Below are 6,784 nucleotides of genomic sequence, written 5' to 3' on the forward strand. Positions count from 1 at the left end.
CTACACCCCAGACATCCACCTATACCTGCTTGTGTAAATAGTATTTTCCACTCCACTCCCTGGCCCTTCTCTCACCACAGTCCTCAAGCCCTCAACCAGGCACAAGCCAACTTCTCACCTGGCTGTTAGTAATTACCAAGCACCTGTTGGTAATTACCTGAGCACCTGCCCCACCCACAGCAGCTGTGCAGGGCCCTGACTGCTGGGAGAACAGGCTTGAAATGCAGACCCCAACCCCCAACCCAAAAAAAAAAAAAAAAAAAAAATTACAACCTTTCTGAACAATTTCAGACTAGTAAAAGATCAGGACATAGAGAGACTTGTTTATTCCCTTCAGGCCAATCAAGAAAAATTTTATATCCTTCTCTGTGAAGGGAAGTCATGGCTTTTTTTTGAAGCAGAAGCATGTTTTATCAGCCCACTTTCCTTCCTCGTTTGTCCCTGCTCCCCAGGAGGCCACTCACTAGGCATATCTAGAAATACCTGTGTCTGAAAACACATCTCATGAGTGCATGACTTGCACTGCAGCAGTTTAAGGCATCGTTCTTATTGCACAAAGATCACAAACCTCTTCTAGAAGAACTGCAGAGTTCTTACTATGGAGCAGTAAGAACCCTGCCATCACATCTGCTGCTAAAGCAACAATTCCAGCTTTGCAGTGGCTTAAGCGGGCTGAGACAGAAGTGTTGCTCCATCAATGCATAAACCACAACAAAGCAGTGGTGACAAGCCTTTGTTCCAAGTTTGACTGAAGCTTTGGGAAGCAGCTTTGCCTGCAGAGGGCACACAGAAGCATGACGCGTTTGCCTACTGTGCCACTACAATTTCTACACCATCATTATCACTGCTCGGGTGACTGAGCAAGCTGACAGTGTATGACAGATTGTCTGGCGTGTACAGAAAGTCACAGAAAGAAGAAGGGAGGGAGAAAACATGGAAGATCACAATGCAAAAGATGTTGAAGGAGTGTGGCAAGGATTGAGGATTAAGAGACAGAAATAAGAAGAGACCATACCCCTAAACTGTCAAGTACTGAGGGGAAACTGCAAGTACTTGCATGTTTGAGCTTACCACCTGGACTTGCATGCCTTGTCCACATTGCCATAATTTCAATCATTTTGTTTCCTGGACAAGCTGCCAGGTCCCCAATACCAGTCCTACCTCCCTTCCAGCAGTCTCTGTCTGTGCAGAGAGTTGAAAATAGATCAGGGATTACGTTTTACTCCATAAGCATTCAAGACAGCCAGAGAGCTTCCAGGAAAAAGGCCATACAGAGTGCCCAGGACAAAGAGAGTTTAAGCAAGTGGAAGATGGAGGTATTGATTGAGGATCACAGTTATGTTGAGGTTTAACCTTTCAAAGGTTTGTTGCTTTTGAAAGAGAGATTTTTGGAACTCCCTTGAGTTAGCAATATGAATTAAGCATTTAAATTTTAGCTTGCAGAATTATGTGTTGAATTTTAACCATTTACTTAAGAAACCTCTGTCTATAGAGGTTTTCTATAGAATAGAAAAACGCCAATTTTAGAAGCTTCTTGCATAAAGAACAATACTGGGAGAAGACCAAGGATGCAGAAACCCAGATAAAGGGCTCCTCTCTCTCTCCAAGCTCATCAAGACTGAGAGACGTACTCACATAAGCACCAAGGGACCAAAGCACACGCACAAAGGAGAAAAGTTGAAAAGTTCAGCCATACGGATGACCACAATCTTCAGCCTCAGAGACCACCAAAGACTCCTATGTCACCCCCACCATGAACAAGGCATGCTCAGAAGGGCATGGATCTAATTATCATGCCAGGCGAGGACAGGCAGGGCCAGGGGTTGAATGTCATGTATATGGAGCACCTTTGTGAATAAAAGATGGGGCTCAAACCAGGGCTCAGGGCACAAGTTTTCAGGAGAGCTATCTCACTTGTGCCCGGTGCTGACAATACAGACCCACTTCATAACTACATCAGGTTGTGGAGTCTATTTATTCCACCTATGGCTTCACTTTTCTATGGAAAACTGCAGGTGAGAAAGCCAGGCAGAAAAGGGAAGGAGAAGCCATGTAAACAAACCCATAGCTCTATACAAGGACAGAAGCAGATTTCACCTTCACCAGGCTCAAGAGACTTCAATTTGCTCTGGCATTCTTGACATTCATTCTCCTGTGGAAGAGCGCGGGGCTCCCATTACCTGAGAGGAAACGCGCTTTGATCCTGGCTCAGGCACGGGCTGTACAACCTGCGGCCAGTCCCGTGCTGGTGTGGCTGGAGCAGCTGCGCTGCGCTGTGAGCTCAGGAGAATGGAGCTGTAGCTGCTGCCACCCTTGGCTGTGTTTGGGAAGCAGAAGGTAGGAACATCAGTCATCTGTTGTGTTTGACTTTATTGTTATTTAAGATTGTAGTAAATACTGAGCATGAGCTGGGGTGCAGATTGTAATTGCACCTACCTCACTGGGGGCTCCTGGGGAAGCAGTTGCCTTGAGAATCAAGCTCCTCTCCTCCAAAGGCACTTCCCCAAATGTCAGCATTTCCCAGGGAACACCAACACAAATGTCAGAAACCCTGGCAAGGCTGAATTCCTTCTGCTCCTTGCAGCACAGGCACTCCAGCTCGAGCTCATCTTCCCTCCCCCAGCTCTGTGTCACTTCCTTCCCCACGCCCACGCGTCGCTTTGGGCGCGCAGCCCCGGGCCCCTACAAACACGAGCTGCCCGCTGCCTCTGCACGTGCCTGAACTCCTGCCTGCGCTCAGGGCAGCAAAAGCAGGCTGTTCCCAGCCAGGGAGCGGAGCCCTGTTCCCGCAGGAGGCTCTGGTCAGCCCCTTGCAGGACGCTGCGCTGTGCACACAGCACTTCTGCCCGCCCAGAGCGCTCCTGGCACAGCAGAGCACAAGCTGGCCGGCTCTGGGCTCAGCACACCCCAAACACGGGCACAGGAAGACGCAGTGGCTGTTTTGCAGCCATGCCCAAGAGAGCTGGGAAGGTCCCCTGCCTCTGGTCTCACTTGGTTGGCTTTCTGACTGGGCCTGAGGCAGGGGCTGCAATTCCTCACTTGTGGGGAGAGCAGAGCTGCCAGAAGCGCACCCAGCCTGCAGGCACTGCCTGACAGCGCTGTGGCCACTGGGACGCTCGCGCCTCTGCTGCTGCTTCATTTGCTTTGAGTCACACCCAGAGCTCACTGTTAGGCCACCATGGTCTCTGGTTCTGCCCTCTTCCTGTCCCTGTGTATGCATGGAGCATTGCTGTACTTTCAGGAAGCTCTTGGTGAGAACTTCCAGCATCGCAAGCTCCTCTGCCCTTGGTGGATGCTTGCCATGGAAGAGCATACTCAAGCTGGCTTTTCTAAAACCCAGGGTCCTTGTTCCCCTCAGCGTGCTCAGCACCACCTTTAACTCCACAGTGCTGTGCAACTGGAGCAGCAGGACAGGGACCTTTGTAGCCTGAGCTACCCTTGTTCCTTCCTGCCCGTGCACAGATGACGGCGTAGAAGAGAACGGCAGTAGGGCCCTGCGTGTCCCCAGGCTCAGAATTTGTGCTGCTTCAGCTCCATGGACAGATCCACGAGTCAAATGAAAAAGCCAAACTGTTTAATAAATAAGGGAAGGTAAAGCGAAGGGGTGAGCTGGGAGGGAAAAAGGTGGATGGGCAGGGCCTGGGGACTGGAGGGAGTGAGCTACCAACAGGGAGGGAGATGGCAGCAGCTCCTGGAGCTTGCCACAGGCTCAGCTGTGACCGGTAAGAGCTGGGCCTGGAGCTGCAGCTGGTCCCCTCTGCTCTGCAGGTGATCCCATCTTCAGAGGGAACTGAGGGTGGCCAAAGGACACCGGTTCTTCTGAGCCTGCAGATGAAGTTTGGAAGATCTCCTGGCCAGGGACAGCAGATGGCACATCTGGGAAGGAAAGGAAACACTGAGTCAGTATGGGGACATTTCCCTTGGCAGCAGCTGCACTTCCTTCAGGGAAGAGGAAATGTCAGAGCCTCCCCAGGAGGGTCAGAAAGAGAAAGCAGCCGAACGGGCCGGGCTGTGGTGAGCGCAGCCGCGGCGGGACCGTCCCGCAGCCCCGGCAGCCCGGCAGAGCCGGCACAGCGCCCGGGCCCTGCCGGCACAGCTGCCTTGCCCAAGGACAGCCCCTGTGCCAGCCGGGGCAGCTGCACTGAGCAGCCCCAGCACGGGCAGGGCCCACGGCCACAGCCCACGCCAGCCTCAGCCCCACCCTGCCTCCCCAGCCCTGGGGCCTCACCCGGGCTCTCTCCAGGCTGGCAGCAGCAGGGCCCCGCTCACTGCTCCTGCTGCTGGCCCTCGGCTTCTCCCTGCTGGCTCCTGGCAGTCTCCAGCTGTCCTTGTGGTCATTGCAGCTGTGGCAAAAGTGGAGGCTCTGGAATTGGTTCCAAGGCCTGGCAGAGCTGCAGTCCCGGAGCCCTCTGTGCTCCCTGCTGGCCCCTCCATCCCCTCAGCCCCGCCATGCTCTCGCCAAACCCCCAGCCCCCTTCAGCTTCTCCAGCCCCTCACAGTCCTCTCACCCCTCTCAGTCCCTTCTGACCCATCCCGTCCCCTTAGACCCGCCACCCCCTCAGCCTGTGCCACTTGCCTGTCACCTCAGTGCCACCATGGCCCTGGGCTGCCCCACAGCCCTCAGCCCCAGCAGCAGCTCAGGGTCACTGTCCCTTCAGCACCACCGCCCCCTCAGCCCCCTCAGCCCCCTCAGTCTCACCGTCCTTCAGCAGCTCCTCAGGGGACAGTGCCTGGGGCCACCGGCAGCTCCCACCGCTCCAGGGACACCCGGGGCTGGAACTGCTGCTGCGCCCGGCCCGGCCGCCAGCTCGGACCCAGCCCAGGGAGAGGGGACACAGGGGGCACAGGGGGAAAGCAAGAGGTGAGCGAGGAAGCAGAACAGGGCAAGAGGTTAAAAAAAGGTGTATATAAATATCAATCTACGTAGCTAAACCCCCATATACAAATATAAATAGGCATTTACAAATGTATATATGTAAATGTAACTATACACAGGTATAAGTGCAACTGTGCACATCTATAACTACAACAACATATCTAAAGCTATAACGATATACCAGTAAAACCAAAAATAAATTAACTGTACAGATCTCTATCTATATATATAAATATAATCACATAAATCTATAAATACGACTACCTAGATAAACAAAGATAACTATATACATCTATAAATATAACTAGAGACAGAGGAATTCAACTTGCCCGATGTTCCAGGCTCTCCCTCTGTCTCTTCCTGCCACACAGGCCAGCCCTCCTGGAGAGGTCGGTCACATGTGATCTGGAAAGCAAAGGGAACACTGAGTCAATATTGGCCCTTGTGCAAATGTTCCTTGAGCACCAATTGTCCTTCTGCAAGGGACTGTAAAAGATGGCCTGAAAGGCAAACTCTCACTTGGCAATTTGAAGCCTGCTCTTTAAAGAACAGGGATCCTTCCAAGTGTTCAAAACTGAACTGTGTAAAGTGTTTAAGTATCCTGATAAAGTCTCAGCAAAGTCTTGAGCTTGAAACACAGTCTCAGTGACAGAGAGACCTCAGTCCCCACTGAAATGGCTGAAGCTGAAGGCTGGTGGGGCTGAGTTATGAACCAAACTGGGACATCCAGCTTGGTGACACAACTCCCACAAGGTCAGCTTTATTCCCTGCTCCCTTGCCACAGCAGAGGACTCAGTGTCAGAGCCTCTGGAGAAGCGTGGAGGGCAGGGCTCGGGGAGGTTGTGCCCGTGCAGGATTTGAACTAAAGGCACCAGGAAGCACCAGCCCTGCAGACAGGAGCTCAACTCTGCTCATCTCCCTTGCTGCCAGAGGCAGGCTCAGAGCAGCCATCTCACACCTCTCTAAACCAAGGGGGGCTCTGTCCTTACCAGGCTCCTCGGGCTCTGGGGAACTGTTCCTGCAGCTCTCCGTGCCAGATGAGGCTTCCTCTGCTGCAGCTCTGTCCACAGGCTCACCTCCTGAAGACTCAGGCACAGCATTAATATTGCCCTTGAAAGAACAATGGAAAGAAAGAAAACTCAAGATCATTTGGTATTTTCTTGGAATCACATCAGGGATGCAAGTTTCTCTTCTTCTCCATGTAAGCCCAGCCTCTTCCTTTCCCCTCCAATGGAGTTACCTGGGCAGAGGGAGACCTTTCAGATAGGGATCTCCTGATCTCCCGGATCATTTGCTCCACAGCAAAGGCAAGATCCACTGCTGGTGACTGCTCTTCCTCAGGTGTGTTACGGGCTGAGCTGGAGGCTGTTAATGCTGCACCAGCAGTGCCAGGTGGAGCACTGGATGCTGAAGTGCCTGGGGTGGCTGCAAGAATCCAAACCCATTGGTCAGGCTCCATAATGTGGCTCTGGGATACAGAGCTCTATTGCTGCCTTCGATCAAACATCACAGGCAGCAAGCAGGAAAAAAAAGGCAGAGAATTTTTTGGCCTTCTAGGTTCCCCTTCCTAATAGGCTTGACAATTGCTGGCTGAGAATGACAGAGCCTTGTGGAAAAATACTTCAAACGGTCACTTTTAAGTACGTTTGGGAAAAACAAGGCTACAACTCTTTTCCTACCTCGTGGGTCAAAAGCCGGGGGCTGGGGCTGCTGCTCCCTGTGCAGCTGCTGGAAGCTGCAGGGCTGGAGCCGGAGCACCTCCCGGTCGAGAGGAGGCAGCTGCCCCCCGTACAGCTCCTGGAAGCGGCTGGGGGGTCCCTCCCGCCCGAGCGGCAGCGGCGGCTCCCCGTGGAGCCCGAGCAAGTCGCAGGGCGGGATCGCCAGCACCTCCCGCTGGGCGGGCGGCGG

At 53.1% G+C, this 6,784-nt stretch overlaps 1 long non-coding RNA gene across 1 annotated transcript; it reads right to left on the reverse strand.

Moving 5' to 3' along the window:
- Positions 1 to 3,617: 3,617 nt before the first annotated feature.
- On the reverse strand, positions 3,618 to 6,549 carry LOC135289815 (uncharacterized). The gene is made up of 5 exons (XR_010352558.1): positions 6,117 to 6,549; positions 5,866 to 5,986; positions 4,700 to 5,281; positions 4,229 to 4,343; positions 3,618 to 3,876 (listed from the first exon to the last, which is right to left on the reverse strand). It is a non-coding gene; the product is annotated as an uncharacterized LOC135289815 (long non-coding RNA).
- Positions 6,550 to 6,784: the final 235 nt, after the last annotated feature.

Source organism: Passer domesticus, chromosome Z (assembly GCF_036417665.1).
Source record: "Passer domesticus isolate bPasDom1 chromosome Z, bPasDom1.hap1, whole genome shotgun sequence".
NCBI lineage: Eukaryota > Metazoa > Chordata > Aves > Passeriformes > Passeridae > Passer > Passer domesticus.